The sequence below is a fragment of the Artemia sp. Qi Xiang Cuo genome, chromosome 3 (assembly GCF_049724085.1).
Source record: "Artemia sp. Qi Xiang Cuo chromosome 3, ASM4972408v1, whole genome shotgun sequence".
Classification (NCBI taxonomy): Eukaryota; Metazoa; Arthropoda; class Branchiopoda; order Anostraca; family Artemiidae; genus Artemia; species Artemia sp. Qi Xiang Cuo.
The window spans coordinates 38,863,356-38,880,904 of record NC_142796.1 but is presented as its reverse complement, the minus strand read 5'-3'; the positions used below and the strand labels follow the sequence as shown (position 1 = coordinate 38,880,904).

The following is a 17,549-nucleotide window of genomic DNA, read 5'->3' as shown; positions in this document are numbered from 1 at the left end:
AAAGGGCAAAATATGTTCTGGCCTTGGGAAGGTAAAGGGGTTTTGAGCCCAGCTTATATTAACTTCTGCTCGTTTTGAGTTTGACTCGGTTATTCATTGTAATTTCTGTTCGTTTTAAACTTTATTTATATATCAATGTGGGTTTGTGGTAGTTTCACGCTTGGTAGATTCTTTGATTTTATTTTTGCTCATTTTTTGTTTAATGGAGTTCTTTACTTTTCTTTGGTAAACTTATTTTGTGGAAAGTTTTTTTTAATTAATACATAAAAGAAGGCCATTTTTTATGTATAATCTTTTTTATTCAACATAATGTATCTGATAGAATCTCAGTTAATTTGCCAGAACAATTTAGTTAATGATTGTGTCTCAGGGGTGGTTTTGCATAATTTTCAAAAGTACTAACACTTTCTTGAATTTATTGAAAAAAAAATGGAAATAAATAAAATCATGAGTGTATTAATTTGACTTTAGTCCTAAAGACCACCAGCCAGGAACCTTTCCATTATCCAGTAAGACTAGAGTGATTTTGGTAGAACTGTGGATAAAAACCTTATTCAAAATTATGGTATTAACCAACAATTGGGACTATTGAGAAGGAAACATGTTAAGAAAATAATTCTTACTTCATAATATGCAGAAAAAAAAATGAAAATTAAAAATTAGAATGTAACAATGTTAAAAAACAATTATTATGTCAACATTTTGACTGATGAATTCGGAGCCTTCAAACTGGACTTATTAGGAGTTTCAACACATATCCCATGGGCAGGGAAAACATGAAATTAGGTGATACTTATAGAATTTATTTATTCAGACAGGAAGGATGGAGTGCTTAGGCAGGGAGTAGGGCTCTTGATGAAATAGGAACCTACTAAGCCTTTTTAAGTGGAAAAATCAGACTTTTATGCTGATTTCAATATATAAGGTTCATCAAGTTTAGTCTTACCCATCAAAGGTTTTGCATCTAAAAAAACTTGTCGGATTTTCGAAAAAAGCAAGAAACACCCCTTAAGGTCGTAAAATCTTAATGAAAATCACACTGTCAGATTCAGCGTATCAGAGAACCCTACAGTAGAAATTTCAAGCTCCATCTGCAAAAATGTGGGAATTTTGTATTTTTGCCAGAAAAAAGACAACTAGGCCCCCTCCCACGCTCATTTTTTTTCCAAAGTCACCCAATCAAAATTTTTAGATAGCCATTTTGTTCAGAATGGTCAAAAAATATAATAACTATGTCATTGAGGATGATTAATCCCCCACAGTCCCCAGGGGAAGGGCTGCAAGTTATGAACTTTGCCCAATGTTTACATATAGTATTGGTTATTTGGAAGTATACAGACATTTTCAGGGGGGATTTTTTCTGGGAGGGGGGGGGGGGTTACTTGGGAGGATCTTTCCATGGAGGAAGTTGTCATAGGGGAAGGGCCATTGCTATGAAGGGGCACCAGATTTCCCAGCATTACTTAAAAAAACAATCATAAATTAAATAAAAAAAAACAAGTTTTTCAGCTGAAAGTAAGGAGCACTTCAAAACTTAAAACAAACAGAAATGATTACATATATGATTGGGTTTGCCCCCTAGTCAATACTCTTTACCTCAAAGTTTTTTTTAGTACTTACATAGGAGCTATTCATTCTAACGACCTTTGTGATTAAGAGGTCATTCTTAAGGTATTAGAACAAAATTTGAATTTTAGTGCAAAAAGAGCAAGGTATTGACTAGGGGGCAAACCCCCTAATATATGTAATAAAAATATACAAATATAGAAGTTTGTTTATGTAAATTTATTACTAATGAAAACGTTTGTAAATAAACTTAAACAACTTTCAAGAAAGACAATTAAAAAAAAGTAAAATTAATATGCAAATTTCGTTTTAATTATTTATGTATGGTGAGCCAAAATCAATATCTGCATTAATTCAAAAATGTTCAGTAATTAAATAAAAAACCAAGTTTTTTTCACTGAAATAAGGGGCAACATTAAAACTTAAAACAAACAGAAATTATTCCATATATGAAAGGGGTTGTCCCCTCCTCAAGGCCTTGCTCTTTATGCTAAAGTTTGACTCTGTCTCACAGCTTTATTTTTTAAAACAATAAAAAACTTTAGCATAAAGAGCAAGGTGTTGAGGAGGAGACAACCCCTTTCATATATGGAATAATTTCTGTTTGTTTTAATTTTTAATGTCACTTCTTACTTTCAGTTAAAAACTGTTTTTTTATTATTATTTAATAACACAATAGATTCAGTCATCAATAGCACACAGTTGCCAAATGTTAAATATCAATAACACCATAGATTACATTAGCTCATCTGTTTTTGTTTATTTTTGGTGATAGTTTGTGTAGAAGGGAGCAATATAAAAAAAAAACAAGAGACCAAGTTGGCACCAGCTGGATTTTATTGTTAAACTACTGGGAATAGGTGATTTGAGTATTGCACTTACAACAGTTCCTATCTAGAATTTTCAAGGCAGAAATTTTTTTGGGCTATCAACAGTGTTGCTGCTAAACAAGCAAAAAAGGTCAAATAATGTTGACAGAAAGACCAGCTAAACAGAAACAATTATCCCCGCAAATATCAGGTGAAGACAATTGCGCCAGCTGTAAAACCAAATTAATGCCAGATTTATCTGCATTGAATTGTAATAATTGCATCAAGTGGCTCTGTATATCATGTGCAGATATACTGATAGCAAAATACAATCTCATTAATAGGTTGAGCAATGGAAAAGGGTTACATTGGCTGTGCCCATTGTGTGAAAGTGACCCACAGGCGCAACAGGGTATAACAAAGGAAGATGTCAACAGTATTATCAGTAGTGTTGTCAATAACTCTATGAAAGCACTAAATAAAGATATGGAGGTCCTTGTTGCAGGTGTTGTGCAAAAAGTAGACTATATTGAAGAGAATTTAAACAAAATGTGCATTGTTTAGCAAATGCAGACTGCAGTTGAGAAGTTACAGGATGAAATTACTTGTTTGAAGAAGCAGTTTCCAACTAAACAAGATCTTGCTGAATAAGTTGATAAGAAACTAAGTGAGTCTATAAGAAAAGACAGAGACCATCAACCAAGGAAGAACAATGTGATAGCCTTTGGTGTGCCCAAAAATCCTTTGTATAGCCATGATCAGCAATGCAAGGCTGACAATATTTTCATCAAACACTTCCTCTTGCATAAATATTCAATTGAAGTTTTTAACATACAACAACTTAGGCCAAGAAACCCAAACACCAGTACTCCAGCAGGATCAGCACCAATTGTCCCAGCATTATTTACAGTGAATAACCCTTCAATTGGATTTAAAATAGCCAAACAGTTTCCATTAGTGGTAGCCAATGTAGATCAGTTAAACAAAGACTGAGGAAGTAAAAAGCCTTGTAACAAATAAGGGATATGATATGGTGATGTTAACAGAGGTGAGTCCCAAGAATAGTAATACTTGATTAGAGGATAGTCATATCTGTATGGTAATTGCAGAAGGAGTGTATTGGTAATAGCTAGAGCAGAATATGATGTTAAAGTGGTAGATACTCCCCCTATTAATGATTATGTTGAGTTGGTCTGCTTTGATCTAAAGGTTCCACTTGACCCTGGTATGATAAGAATTTGCTTGTATTTATAGAAGCCCTTCAGCTCCATTCAAAACGGTTACAGAACAAGCCATTGCAGATCATTTTTGAAAAATTAATTACCTTAAATTGCATCTTCTAGCAACTAAGGTTGAAGAACCTGTAGATGTTGCCAGGTAATGTTGACTTGATAATCTTCATGCCACAGTTGGATTATCACTATTTACATATATACAGGGCAACAGTTCATAACAAAGGAACAATTAACACAATTTTCATATTTACAGGACAGTTGTTGGGTTCACTATATGTATTGGCAGCTGGGCATACTTAGGGGTTAAAGGGGGCAGGTGGCATCCAATAGATCCTACTCCATGATGCTGGTTTGTCCCACTGCGTCTTCAATGACTTGCTGCTCCAGTCACAGTCAACAACAACCTTGAAGCTATCAACTGATCTGACCGACACGGTAAATTTGCTAAGTGAATTCCACAGTGGAACAATACAATTGGTGAAGAAGTTGAACTTCTTGTGCTTTCTGCTAAATTTTTATGCAATTTTATGGGATTTCCTCATGTTCTGGTATATTCATTGTGATCAAAAATGGGCTTGATGGAGTCACTGGTCATTATCTTAAACGCAAGGATGACATCTCCTCTCTCTCTATGGTACATTGGGTAGGTAGGTCAAGCTTTTCTAGTTGTTGCTTGTAGGAGATTTGTTTTTTTTGCATCACATGAAGGTAATTTCCTAATAGCTGGGGACTTTTTCCCACAAACATCATGGAAAGATGAATTTGGTTATCATAAAGATGATGCAACACAACAACCATTCCTTGACTGTATACATGACCTCTCTATATCAAGCTGTTGATAAACCAACAAGATATAGAATCTTCCAGAACCCAACCCTATTAGACCTTATTTTCCTTAATAACCAAGACCTTTTGGAACACATTGAGTACTTACCCCCCATTGGTAAGATTGACCACATAGCTATAGAAATACAGCTCTGCCTAAAGACTATGACTAATAAATTTATTAAAAGGGTCTTCATAGATTACAATTCCATCAGGAGGGAACTGAAAATGGTGAATTCAAGTGAGCTTTTGCAGGGATCAGTAGAGGAGCAAAGGAAAACAATCAAATTTTCAAATTAACTTTACTTAGAATTCAAGACAGCAACGCTTTTGTATCTTACAGGAGAAAGCCAAAGACTCTTCCATACATGACCAAGCAAATTAAGAAGCAGCTCAATAAAAAAAAGGGATCTTGGAAAAAATTACAAAGCAACTGAAAGTCCAGACTAGTACAAGAAATTCAAAAGAGCATGAGATAAGTTGAGAAATCTAACCAGAAAACTTTATCAGAACCATGAAGCCACACTAGCCAGAGAATGCATGCATAGCCCAAAGAAATTTTGGCAACATTTGTCATGTAAAAGTACTTGTAGGCAATCAATATCTAAACTAACTGCTCCAGGAGCTGAACTAATACCAATGGAGCCATCCAATGGAAATACAGACATCAGATAACATTAATGGAGTAATCCACAATCCAATGGAGCCAATTGAGATTGATAGTTCAAATATCCCCAAACAACTTAAATTGCTAGATGTTGACAAATCAGTTGGGCCAGATAGGTTACATCCATGTCTTCTAAAAGAAGTTACTGATGACATTGCCAAGCCACTCTCCCAATTATACCAAGTCTCCCTATGTACTTCCCTCTGTTGGAAGTGTCAACAGATTAGAAAACAGCATTTGTCAGCCCTTTATTCAAAAAGGGAAATAAAGCCAGTGTAGAAAACTACCATCCCATAAGCATAACCTCTGCTGTTGCTAAAATCCTGGAAACTTAAAGCATCTCAAACTTAATGGGATACTGTTGCCAAGCCAACATAGTCTTCAACCAGGAAAGTCTGTAGAGACAAATTTCCTGGAGACTTATCATATTATAACAGGCCTGATTGATCAGGGCTTGCCTGTGGATGTCTTGTTGCTTGACCTTGCAAAAGCATTTGGTAAAGTTCCACATCCACACTCGAATAAAAAACATATCTCATGTAAAATTAATGGAGACCTTGTGGGCTGGATCTCAGCTTTTCTTACAGACAGAACACAGAGAGTGAGGCTTTTTACTGATGAAGGGGAATCGATCCTCTCTGAGAGATGTAGAGTCACCAATGGTGCCCTACATGGTAGTGTCTTAGGACCTATCCTATTCAATATCTATATAAATGATATTTTTCAGTTAAATAAAATAATCTTACTTTCTATGCAGATGACTCAAAATTGTTTGGTGCAGTCAATCATGAGTCACTACAGGCAGATCTTAACCATATTCAAAAATGGCCAACAACATGGCACATGAGCTTTAATATTGACAAATGTAGTGTTATTGATTTTGGCAAGTCCAACCCAGGGTTAAAATATACTATAGTCAACTGTAAATAACATTCAAGAGCAGCAAAGTGTGGATGAAGAAAGAGATCTTGGAATCATTGTTGACAACCAGTGTAAATTCCATTCAAACTACAAGAAGACTAGTGCCTCATGCAAACTCTGTCCTAGCACTCCTAAAAAAAACTATATCCAGTAGGTCTCTCTGTGTTTTTGTGAGGTTGTACAAGGCCCTTTTCAGACCAGTACATGATTTTGGAATGTGCATAGAATCACCAAGATACAGGAGTGATGTAGAGCTTCTGAAAGAAGTGCAAAGGAGAGCCACAAAGGCAGTATCAAGATGAGAGACAAGTCTTATGATGAACATTTAAAGGAGCTTAAGTTATCTATATTGGTTTATCAACAACAAAGAGCTGATATGCTTATGACACATAAGCTTATTATACAAGACCCCCCCCCCAATTAATTTGTCAATTTTCCAAAATATTGGGACTGACAGGAGGAGACATTCAAAAAAACTGTTCCACCCATCAGCCAAAATTTAACACCAACAAAGGTTTTTTTCCATCTGCCATGTAGTAAACCACTGGAATAGTCTGCCAAATAAAACAGTCTCAGCACCCAATAATAAAGTGTTCCAGAAGTCATTGGATGTTGAATGGAATGGTGTTCCCTAGAAGTACCATTGGGATGCATTTGATGTTTAATTATTCACATCATCAAGTATGGAGCATGTAACAGATCATGATGCATCTTAATGTTCTGAAGTGCAAACTAAGATAATTGATTAAGGTAATAACTTAGCTAGGAATTTGTTCTAGGATCTATAGGCTATAAAGCATAAAACTGTGATGAAACAAGTTTAAAGCACAGGACAGTTGCATTTTGATGGATACCAAGTAATTACTCGAAGTATAGAAATAAACTACCCTAGTTTCAATAAAAAAATTAATTTAATAAGTTTCCACTATTTTTTCCCAGTTCATATTATTGACTTACAAACAAATTAAACATACCAGTCAATGCCTTTTTTATGCTCTTTCCAAATATAATAATAATTTTTGTTGGATATGAATTTTACTCCCATTACTAGGGTAAAATACCTCTTTTCGGAAAGAACCACTTTTCTTCGGCATTCCGGAAAAACAGAGACGGGTTTTCGGACCGCCCCTTTTTTACTACTGCATGATGCACTCCAAGTGTAGTAACAGCATCCCCGCCTTTTATCTACCTTCTTGGTGAAAGACGTCATGAAGGAAAATTTGTACAAAAATAACTTAGGCTATTCAAGATAATTGGAAATAAAAACAAAAATATAGGTTAGTGGCAATGCAAATAAATATTGATGGTAAGTTACAAGCTGTTATTTCAGAAACAAGGTTAAGCATGAATCCATTTTTGTTGTGATTTATAAAATTTGACAGTGTTTTCAAAGAAACCAACAATTTTACACAAATAGAAATTTTCTTCTAATGGGCTAAATACAGAATTGCAGTACTTTTATGCCAAAAAGCCAGTGTAATAACATGGAATAACACGCACAAGAATGAAACAGACAAATTTTACTACTCTCCTCCCAACCCAAATGATTAAGTTAAGTTTTACCGGAAAGTTAAGTTTTAATCTATAGAATTAATTTTTTTTTAGTTTTTTTAACTGAAAGTAAGGAGTGACATTATAACTTAAAACGGACAGAAATTATTCCGTATATGAAAGGGGCTGTCCCCTCCTCAACGCCTCTCTCTACGCTAAATTTCAACTCTGTGTAGCAACTCTACTTTTAAAACAATAAAAACTTAAGCGTAAGGAGCAAGGCGTTGAGGAGGGGACAGTCCCTTTCATATCTGGGCTAATATCTGTCCATTTTAAGTTTTAATCTCACTCCTTACTTTCAGTAAAAAAAAATCGTTCTTTTTAAATCTAATTTCTGAACGTTTTTCAACTAATTAAGGGTCGAATTTAGCTAAATGTACATGAAAAATTAAAACAGGATTTGCATATTAATTTTTGACAGATTTATTCCGTATATGAAGGCCTCTTCCTTAATGCCCTGCTCTTTACACTAAAGCTGTTAGCACTTTTAAAAAAGCTTCCTATTGTAATTAAATAGCCCCTGTGTTTCAATTTTAGTAAACAGTCGAACTTTAGCATAAAGGGCAAGGTATTGAAGAGGGGCAACCCTTCATATATGGAATAATTTCTGTTTATTTTTCAAATAATACTAGTGGATCTGGCTGACCCTCTATGAAATATACCCCTCCACCTCACGGACAACTCATCTGTGGAAATTTCATACAATGTAAAATGCACCCTCTTCCTGTCAAATTCCCTCCAGCCAGTTTCATTTTCGCTGTGAATCCCCCCCCCCTCTCTGTAAAATTGCTTGCAGACAATTCAGCCTAAAATATTCTCCTTTGTATCCTTTCATTTGAATAAGACTTAAATCTCTAATCAGTTTCTTGATCTCTCCAGAAAAGCCCCCTTCTGTGAAAATTATTTCCCAGAAAGCAAAGAAAAAAAAATCCTGGGTATGGCCTTGTCCCCAGTGTAACATTTTCCCTAGAATATTCACAATTCAGAATTTTCCCTCCCCAAGGAACATTCTACTCATAGAAAACTATCCCAAGAACAGCCCCCCCCCCAAAAAAAAAATGTGCATACTTCCCAATAACAAATACTGCATGTAAACAATGGACTAATTTCATAACTTACAGGCCTCTCCCTTAATAACTTACAATGGGGGGGGGTCATTTTACAGCTAAAGAAATAAAGGCCGTTTTTTTTTGGGGGGGGGGGGGTTACACGAAAAACCCTCAAAAACGCATACAAAATTTGTTTTAATCTATTTTTGTTATGTTTTTAGGAGTCAAACAAACATTGCGGGGGAGAGGGGTTCTCCCCACGGACTGTGGGGGGTCATTTTGCAGCTAAATACATAGTTCTTTTATCTTTCAACTATACTGAACAAAATGGCTATCTCAAAATTTCGTTCAGATAACTTTGGGGGGAAATGAGCGTGGGAGGGGGTCCAGTTGCTCTCCAATCTTTTTGGTCACTTGAAAAGGGCACTAGAACTTTTAATATCCGTTCGAATGAGCCCTCTCCCAATATTCTAGGACCACTTGGTCGATACGATAACTCCTGGGAAAAAACAACCAATAAACACGCCTCCGTGATCTTTCCTTTGGCAAAAAATACAAAAGTCTACATTTTGCATATAGCAGCTTGAAACCTCTATAGTAGGACTCTTTGATATGCTGAATCTGATGGAGTGATTTTCATTAGGATTCTATGACTTTTAAGGGGCTTCCACCTTTTTTTTAAAACAAGGCAAAATTTCTCAGGCTCCTAACCTTTGACGGGTAAAACTAAATTTAATTAAACTTATATATTTGAAATCAACATAAAAATCCAATTTTAATGTATATATCTATTGGTATCAAAATTCCGTTTTTAAAGTTTCGGTTAGTATTCAGCTGGTTAGCTCCTTACTTACAGTTCGTCACCACAAACTGTTTGATAAGATTGGTTGTATAGGCCATATCTAAATTGTATACATGTGTCACAAATAAAATGTTAGGTTGAATCTCCGAGTTTTTTTTGAATTTAATTGGTAATTTTAGTATTAACATAAAAAATATATTAATGATAGCAAGACCGTATCCAGGAAGCAGGATTAGAGGATTGAACCTCCCCCCCCAAAAAAAAAAACAAATGTTTCTCCAGCACAGAAAGACGTATTAAAGATGCATAAATTCAGTTTTGAATTTTTGATATGTTCTTATTGCATCCCCCCTCCCCCAACAGAATCCTGGATACATCCTTGAATGGTAGTAAAACTAAAATAAACAAACTCGAGTTTTTTTTTTTATATATACAGGTGGACACATGTTTATACACTTTAAGCCAATTAGCCAAGGCGCTTGCACTGAAAATTAAAATAACAAGTTGATTATAAGCTTTTTAGTTGCAACTTGACATTGATGAGAGTTTATGGTGTTAAGCTGACAAGTTTAATGAACCAGAAGATATAACTAATCAGATAAGAACCCCAAGTTTTGGTTCTTATTTTATTACTGTAGCACTAAAGTGTGTATCCACAGATTAAAATTAATTATGTAGTTAAATGAATTTTCTTCTTTTTGTTCATGAACTAATTATATATGTTGTGATTTGAAAGCAGAAGCTTTATTCTGTGTGAATTATATATATATATATATATATATATATATATATATATATATATATATATATATATATATATATATATATGGGGGGGGGGAAGAGAAGTTCAGGTTTGGAATGGAAAATTTACCCGTTGTGGATGAGTTTATTTGGCACTTATGCATTATAACTAAACCAGCGCTATAGACTGTACAAGGAAACAAGACATGGAAACCCGTCAAACGGGTATTTCCCACCTAAATTGATTGCAAAGCGTGATTTCTCATTGCGTTTACAATATTTAAACGGAACTTGTACACAGGGACATACGCAGGGGGGCCTCCGAGCCCGGGCCCCCTCGAAATCTCACAATATTTTTCATTTTCCCATAGGCTAATTTTCTGATTTTTTTCACAGAATAATGGGTTTGAAGGATTTGGGCCCCCTCCCGAAATAAATTCCTGCGTACATGCCTGCTTGTACATTATAACTAAACCAGCGCTGTAGACTGTACAAGGAAACCAGACAAATGGGTATTTGCTAGATAAATTGATGGCAAAGTGTGGTTTTTTATTGAGTTTACAATATGTAAACGATTGTTTTTGGGGTTTAGGGGGGGGAGGTACTTAGGTTAGGTTAAGTATTTAATATATGCTATGCTTGTTGGTGAGGAAATCATTGGTAGAGTCTTTGGTAGACAGAAGAATTTGTTCGTGGATGGGGCAGATTAAGGCAATTTTGGATTCGTACGGAATGTTGGGTAAACGGAATAGAGGACTTGGTAGGAGTTAGCGAGTAGAAGAGGTATATGAACAGGTATGTTCTATTTTAGTTGATCAGGAAATTCAGAATTCTGGGTGTCAGATGAGAACATCTGACTGTCTTGGTTGGTATTCTAGGGTAAAAGAGGCGCGGAGAGAGGAGGTATGTTTTAAAGCTGTGCTATCTAGGGAGGGTATTATGTGGGCAATTTCTTGTACAGGTAATTTCATCCTGGTAATAAGGCTGGTATTTGTAACGAGAATGGGGTTGCACTATTGGAATCAGTTGGTGACCATCCAAGAGAAATAAAAAAAACTAATTTCGCGGCTCATCTACCAAGAATAATTTTAAAAATAGTTAAAGAAATTGCGTTCAAAAATGCGTTTCGTGTAACTGGGCTCTGTCCATTTGTTGCAGACAATATCAATTTTACAAAATGCGTTGAAAGGAATTCCTCTGTTTCTCTAGAAAATGAACATTCACCCTCAACTTCACCCCCCTTCATTTTGACCCCAGATCCTATTCCTGTCCCATCAACTTTGGGGTCAAATCTTACCCAATCACCTTCCTCGGGGTCATTATTAAGTAATATTGAACCCCTCGAATCATCTACTTCCATCCTGACTACATCCACAGCATCCTTTTCACCTCCCATACCTTTTCCAGCAACACACAGTCCTCTCCCAGTAGAAAATTCTCCTTCATCAATGAAAAATAGTTTTTTAACTGTTGCTGATCATATTGACCCCAAAGACCTCAATGAGTTTATGAGACAGAGGAATTCTATAAGGTGGGAGGGGGATAGAGAGCATATGCTACATTTTATATGTGGCGAGATGCATATAATTCTCTTCGTAACACCAGTTCTATGGTCACTGATTTACCAAACATTAAACCCAACACCGCAGAGAATAGTGGCAGTCATGCAGTATGTGTGCCAGCTGAAGTAAGCACAACAAGGAGGGAAGTAACTTCTATTCCGAGGACCTTGGTGCTGCCACATTGTAGCTCTGCAGCTATGCCTAGTTCCCCTTCTCTTTCTGTCACTGGTCCAATTGAAAAGTTTTTATCAGGTACAAGTGTAGAGGCCAGTGACAATGGAAGGCCTTCCCGGAAAATAAGTTGTCCACCTGACTCCTGTTTAACGCAATCTTCTTGTATGAGGTGGTTGCAAGAAAACCACAAAAAAAACAAGTGGCAAAAGGCTAACGGTGAAGATGACCAGTGGCTTTGCATTTATTGCAAAGAAATATACGGTCAAAGTGCAAAGCGCAGTTTTTTGGGTATTGTGTAGCAACCTTGAATGTGATAAACACATGCATTATTGTTGCATACCCAAGACACTTTTGGATAAATACCCAAAGCCATTTCTTAAATTTGTAAGGGCATCAGACACAGATTTTTACTGTGCCCCTTGTTTCACTATTCATAATCCTCCAAATTAAATCCACATCCCAAGCAATAGATAAAACTTTATTCTTCCCTTTTTTTATTACTCTATATTTTTGTATTTTAAGATTACTGTTTATTGGTTTTGTCTGGTGGTTTGCCTTTTCTCTCTTTTTTTATATTGAATATTGCACACTAGAAGACCCAGGGGAATGGGGAACCCTCCTCTGTGCCTTTTTCATGTTTTTCACTTTTTTAAAAAATTAAATTGTCCATTTGGTTAGTTATTAGTGCCCTGGTCACAGTATCCTAGCATGGAGTTGTTTAATTTCATTTTAAAGGACTTTTTTCCCAAGTTTTTTTTTTTCAAAAAAAGGAAAAAAAAAAACTGGCATTAAAGTTTCATTTGCTGGTTTTGCCTAGTTAACACCTTACTTTGGCTACAATCTTACAGCTTCCTGCACCTCATTTTTTTTTTATATTTAGCAGAGTATTTACATGTGATGATTAATAAAAAATTTTAAAAATATATTTGATTAAAAACTTCGGCAAAGAAAGAATCTGGACATTTCCCAACAATCCTCATATTGTTTGTAAATTTATTTTCTTTTTTCAATAAATTTTCCGTTTTATTTTCGTCATGAATTTTTCCATTTTCCTATCAGGAAAGTTTGGACTTATGTTTACAGAAATAGATTTGCATTTTACATCAACTTGAAAAATACCAGGATTAGTTGTTGTTTAATCCCTTTTCTTGTAGGGCCCACTGCAACATGTATGTGTATTTGGATTACATGTAATTTTTTTATTATAAATGGTTTATTTTTGTATATGATCACAAGATTTAAGTTCACAAATTACTCCCAGACAATTCAATCATTGCTGAAAATCTCCCAGGAAATGTTTTTGTAGACGATTCTGTCTGAAAAATTATCTTTTTGTTAAATTTAATTATTTTTATTTGAAAAAAAACTAATTTTGGATTGCTTTTCAAGTTATCTGATTACTTTTCAAATCTTTTCTTGCAGTCTTTTCTGACTAAAAAATGTACGTTTATTTTGATTACATGTAAATTTGATTTATTAAAAATGGTTTATTTTTATGTGTGATCATGTTTATAATGAGATTTGACTGTGTAAAGATTATTTTTATATGTGGTTATTTTCATTGCTTGACTATATTTTTGTATCATATTTAAAAATATATATTTTAAATATTTTATGATTGATGTATTTATCAAGAGCTTTGTTGAGTATAGTGGATTGCCTAGATTATGGGCTTAGACTAAGCTCAGTCCCTCATATAGGCTAGATGTTTTATCTTTTGTGAAGAAATTGAACCTCTAACCAAAACTATGTTTAGTATTTACACAGCATACAATAAAATACCGTCTATACGTAAAGCGAAGCCACTATTAAGCCAATGCTAAGTTATTATTAGCCTCACATATCACAGAAAAATTAGGTTGATCATAGTTGCAGCAATAGCTGCAATCAAGATCCAAGGCAACCTACAATAACTGCAACATAAATTATCACATATTTTAGGGGGGTTGTCCCCTCTGCATTACCTTGCTCTTGACGCTAACATACTTCAGAACTTACAAAATATACTTCTTATTCGAATTGAATTACTGGAGTTTCAGGAGCTGTTCTTAAGGACTAGGGACAAAAACCTTAGCTTTAGCGCAAAGAGCAAAGTATTGAGAAGGACTCAGCCCCACTCATATACAGAACAATTTCTGTTCGTTTTAAGTTCTTATTTTTCACTTTAATTTCAGCTGAAAAGAAAACTTGTTCTTTTTGCTAATTTAATATTGTTTTTATCCAGAGGAAAATTACCCCCCCCCCCCCATGGAAAAACCTCAAGACAATTCTAACCATGTTGGAAACTTTCCCTGGAATGATTGCACAAATTAAATTTAGTTGACAAAGTTGGCTATATAATACACACTAGAGAATTTTGATTGCAAATGACAAAAAGATGAGACAAGAAACTGGTCAAGCAACTTCTTTATCCCAGACAATTAGTTTTGGCTTGGTTGGTTGGAAAATAAATTGTAGCTATATTTTATTTAAGTATTTATTTGGTAATTTGGGTAGGTATTTAGCATATGCTATGAAACCCCCCCCCCTAATGTGCAAATATATAGCATTATATTCTCTGAGGCCAACCTGACTCTTGTACATGATAATGGTAATAAGCTTACCTAAGCTATGGATGTCAGGTATTGTTTTGAATTTGAACCTGATGATGACAGGCACAGGTCCTGTCGAAATTATTGTTCCAAGATAACACAATACCTGACATCCATAGCTTAGGTAAGCTTATTACCATTATCATGTACAAATATATAGCCCAAATCTGTTTCTAAACTATTATATTTTCATCATATTTTTTTTTTCATTTCCTTAGCATTCACCTAACTTCACTTCTCAAGTGTGTATTATATAAGCCTATATATACCAATTAAGGGTTACATCAGAAATTTTATTTATGATGTAAATGAGAGGTAAGCTTAAACTTTACCCTACCACCACCACCCCCACTCCCCCAATGAGCAAATATATAACCCTGAATTGGTATATATAGGGGTGGGAGTAAAATTCAGGTAAATATCTACCAAATCATATTATTGACTTACGCATAAAGTGAATATACCACTTGATGCCTTTTTTTATGCTGATTACAAACATAATAATCATTTCTATTGGAAATGAATTTCAGCCCCCCCCCTATATAGTCCTATTCAGGCAATATATTTAGAACTTAGGGGGGGGGGGGGTAAAGTTTGAAATAACCACCCATTGTCATACGATACTAAATTTTCCCCTACCTCCCCTAGTGTATAAATATATACCCTGAATTGGCATATAGCCTAAAGGGGGGAGGGGGGGGCAACAGAAATGATTATTATAAATTTGTAATCAGCATAAAAAAGGCGGTAAAGTTCTACCAAATCATATTATTGACTTATGCATAAAGTGAATATACCACTTGATGCCTTTTTTATGCTGATTACGAATATAGTAATCATTTCTATCAGAAATGAATTTCAGCCCCTGCCCCCCTATATATGCCAATTCAGGGTATATATTTCTACAACCTAACCCTGAATTGGCATAGGCTATATAGGGGGGCTGAAATTCATTTCTGATAGAAATGATTATTATATTTGTAATCAGCATAAAAACAGGCATCAAAAGGCACTTTATTCCTAACTCAATAATATGATTTGGTAAAACTTTACCAAAAAGGCATCAAGTGGTATATTCACTTTATGAATAAGTCAATAATATGATTTGGTAGATATTTACCAAAATTCATATCCAGCAAAAATGATTATTATATTTGGAAAGAGCATAAAAAAAGCATTGAGTGGTATGTTTACTTGGTAAAATTCTACTTTAGCTACTTTTGGCTATCTTGGAATGGGGTTAGGTTAGAAAAATGAAACTTTCAGGGATTGGTCTACAGGCTAAAGTATGTCCCGGGAAGGTATTTTGAAGTACCTACCTCCACTCCTTCTCCCTCTAGAGGGTCCTGAAATTTTGCTACATGACAGGTCTATACCCATTGAAATTTTGACAAAACAACATTTTACATTAATTTTCAGTTATCAGTTTCTTTTTCTCTGGCTTTAGCTCTGAAAATACAATTTCAGTTATTTGAGCAGAATTTTAAGCCATATAAATAGTTTATTTCAAAAATTTAGGAAATGTATTTGCATATCTTTAAAACCTTATAAATTGGGATTGAGCAAAGTTGTGAAGCTGAAAACATTTTTGTTGTAATTCATTTAAGCAGAAGATTTATTTTGCAAGGTTTCACTTCTATAACTCACATATTTTTAAAGGTCAGGACCCTCTAGAGGGAGAAGGAGTGGAGGTAGGTACTTCAAAATATCTTCCTGGGACATACTTTAGCCTGTAGAACCATCCCTGAAAGTTTCATTTTCGCAACCTAACCCCTTTCCAAGATAGTCAAAAGTAGCTAAAGTAGAATTTTACCGTTTACTTTATTAGTAAGTCAATAATATGAACTGCAAAAAATTTACCAAGTTTCCTTTGTAGGCTTAGCCTTGGTACCCCAAGTCAGAGGCTAACAATTTGGCTGACCACAAAAATAACTGGGTTATATTGAAGAAAAAGCAATGGCATAGAGTCAAGTAATACGAAAAATCGAAAAAATAAAAATGAATTAATAAAAACCTTAACAGAACAAAAAATCATCTAAATCTAGACGTTTCAAGCTTCAATGGGAATATTTTTTCCGCCATTTCTTCATATAAGGCGTTAAGACCCACCATTAAATAACGAACAGTCCAAAGATAGGTAGCGCTAAATGCCATTCCTTCTTTTAGCAACCAGTCCACCACCCAGAACATGCCCGGTTTATTCTATAAACGGCACATTCAGCAACAAATGGAATATGGTATCTTGCTATATGGCAGTTTTTAGACTGCTAATAAAAATTATCTTGAGATAATACAAAACGTTAAGGAAGCTCACGATCTATATCCCTCTGTGAAGAGTCTGAAATATAGTGCTCGTTCAGCGCTGCGAATTTTTCCTAGTAAAATATCTTAGTAAAACGTTGGCCAGTCAACATCAAATGCTGCAGAAGGAGATACGATCCTGGCCAAATTTCGGCTCCAAACCTCCTTGGCTATCAACTTAGCCTTGGTTGATACAGAATTCATTGCAAATCATAAAAAGGAAGATATTAAGAAAAATCTGGCTCAGTCACAGTTCCACCACATCGAGAATACAATATACAAAACCTCCCCCGTAAAGACTTTCCCCTCCCCCTATATTTTTTTTTGTGTCCCATTTATATTTTGGAAAATATCTTTTTTGGGGGAGGAATTTTCAATAAATAATGCCTTTTTGTATTTTCGTTCAAAAAAAAATTCTAACCCCTCTAGATTTTGAGATCTACAATTTGCCCCCCCCCCCACCTACGAAGACAGCAGACTCTAAAATGTGCATTGATTAACAAGTGTCTAATTTAGCTAAATTTGGATTTAAAGAGCGACAGTTTTTACTTGGTTAATTTGTTCTAAGTTCTTGATCTATATTTTTTTTATTCTATAGATTATTTATTCTCATACTCAAATGCTGTTTTTCACAAATGTATTTATTTCTTAATCCATTTGAATTAGAATAATAGCAATTCGATTAGAACAACTGTTTGAGAGTAAATTGTAGAGGCAATCATGGTTTTCCAAAAATGGCAAAATAAGTAGGGTTA

The 17,549-nt window shown here is 34.8% G+C and overlaps 1 protein-coding gene across 1 annotated transcript in view; it reads right to left on the bottom strand.

Moving 5' to 3' along the window:
- The window catches only part of LOC148954076 (E3 ubiquitin-protein ligase MIB2-like), a 104,898-nt gene extending 88,298 nt beyond the window's left edge, over positions 1 to 16,600 (bottom strand). Inside the window, exon 1 of the mRNA XM_089085819.1 lies at positions 16,508 to 16,600. The gene's annotated coding sequence lies outside the window, so the exon portion shown is untranslated. The remainder of the gene's footprint in view (positions 1 to 16,507) is intronic.
- Between the last annotated feature and the right edge of the window lie 949 nt (positions 16,601 to 17,549).